At 47.2% G+C, this 2,319-nt stretch overlaps 1 non-coding gene across 1 annotated transcript; it reads right to left on the reverse strand.

Annotated features, from left to right (window-relative positions):
* Window positions 1–2,123: 2,123 nt before the first annotated feature.
* LOC121006361 lies at window positions 2,124–2,319 on the reverse strand. The gene has a single exon (XR_005780216.1). It is a non-coding gene; the product is annotated as a U2 spliceosomal RNA (small nuclear RNA).

Raw genomic sequence — 2,319 nt, forward strand, 5'->3', positions numbered from 1 at the left:
CTCGCCGTCTCCCTGCAAACCAGATTCAACATCCGAGACAAATGCAGCTATCTCTTCAACCACTGAGAGATCCATCTCTTCTTTTTCATCAGTTGGATCCTCCACACACGCTTCCTCCATCTGAGGTGCCGGGTTTGTAACCCCTCCTCCAGTGGGCTCGGCCGGGACACTCCTTGCAGGGTCTCTCCTCACCACATCAGCAAAAGTACGCTTATCTGTCCTTGAAGGGCAGTTTCGGAAGACATGTCCCTCTTTGCCACACACATTGCAGACTGCCCTGCTCTTGCATGCATTAGACAAATGGCCAGTCTTACCACACCAGTTGCACCTCAAGATATTTTCGGTGCATCCCTCCTGCGTGTGGCCATATACCTTGCATTTCCTACAGTACATCGGAGCGCCAGAGAAAAAAAGGATCCCGACATCTCTTCCGATAGCGAAATTCTGGGGGGGGTAACGAAACCCACCTGGGCCCCCCAGATCTTCCGCAAAACGGACGAAAAACTTATGTTTTCCCGTCCAAATACCTTCGGCATTCAATATTTTATGCCCATACTTCACATAGGAACAATAATTCTTAAGAAATAGTTCAATATGCTCAGTCTTAACATATGGGTTGAACATTAGTACGACTAAGTGAACATCGTTACTATATAACACAACAAAAGTCAAACCATCCAATACTGGATTGTCCATATTTGCCTGTAGGGCAAGATACAAATTATGGCACGCACCTGCAGCATTCAGGACCAGCGTATACACACCCTTCCTGGGATCTTGTAAACAAAAGATGTCTTCTCTGCTGACGTGTAGAATCCGGAACAGAACTTCATTCACGAGGTAATCCAAAGTAAAACGATCCCGTTTCTCCTCTTCAATGCAGATGGCGAAACCATTCTTGACCCGGAGTTCCCGGCCTTCAGCGTGTCGGACCTTCAAGCCCATGATCGCTTCCTTTCAATAAGCCTATGCCTTCCCCCTATAGCAACAAGCAGCTTAAGCCTAAAAGGCGATGCTGCAGGGCCGAGGGCATGACAGAGCTTCCTTTGGCAAGAAAGATCTTGCCAAAAGGCCGAGAAGCGATACCCGCTCGGCCTCGACAACGGGGCCGCTTATCGCCAATGCTGAGCACTTCTCATAGCAACTGCCCTACAGGCCCCAGCCATAGCCACAGTCCGGGAGGCTTCTTGCTCGCTCACAAAACAAGAAAAAACGTGCGTCCTACGCTCAGAAATCACCAGAATGCTGCTCTTCGTGTTCGCCATTTGCATAGCTCCGCCCACCGCTGTTGGACACGCCTTTTCGCCGCACGAAATTCCTGGTGCCAAAGCACGCCAAGCAGTAGTAAAAATGAAAAACAGGAGTGAATGGAGAAGTTGTGAAAAAAAAAAAAAAAAAAAAAAAAAAAAACATTGTTGATTGTGATGTCATGGCCCTATTGTTGAGTGTTCCATCAGGGCCCTTGTGATGTCATCCAATACCTGACCTTTCTTGACCTCTTTGACCTCTTGACCTGACAAGGCTCTTGTGACACGCGCAGTGTTCCGTCCATTGCCCAGACAAGGTAAGTCCAGCTGCATAGGAAGTGCTGGGCTACTTTTTAGCCTCCAAGTAATCTAGTTGAAAAGATCCACAAGAGGGAGACACAGGCAAACTTTACTCATTTATTGAAGCACTGCAAAAGCTAAATGGTTACATCCAGCCAACTTGATACAAAAAGGGTCGATTGCCTGCCAGAGACGACTCAGCAACCCTCCGAGGTGTGCACAACAGGCCCAAATCAAACGTGGAGGAGGGGAGGAGGTCCAAACAATTCATTCATTCAGGTGATAAGCCAATTAACCAATCATCACTCCTAATTGGATCCAGGGTGTGAGGAGACTGGCTGGCTGGCTGGGTTGCTTGGTGCTGGAAACAACCAACAGCTGATGCAATTAGGAAATTGACAGACTAGATGCAGGTATTATATGCAAAAAGCAACACTGCACTTGCACTGACTGGGCAGACAGAGGAGAAGCTGAAAGAGGCACGACACACACAACTTTCCACTTGCTTGGCTGGAAGGATGATGCTTGCAATCCAATCTCAATTTCAATTTCATTCTGTTTTTCATACTGCATTAGAAGGGGTGCACCGGTCCTGGAGGTACTGCAATACCAGGTCAATGCGTGGAGTGGACAGAGCAAGCTCTTTTTCCATCTCCCTGTTCGAAAAATCCATTTAATATATGGTCCCCAGATAGGGGACGTATCAGATATTAAACTGATAAGAACAGATTTTTTTTTAAGTTGATATTTACCCCAAGGGGTAAAAATCGTT

The sequence above is a fragment of the Bufo bufo genome, chromosome 6 (assembly GCF_905171765.1).
Source record: "Bufo bufo chromosome 6, aBufBuf1.1, whole genome shotgun sequence".
In the NCBI taxonomy this organism is placed as follows: domain Eukaryota; kingdom Metazoa; phylum Chordata; class Amphibia; order Anura; family Bufonidae; genus Bufo; species Bufo bufo.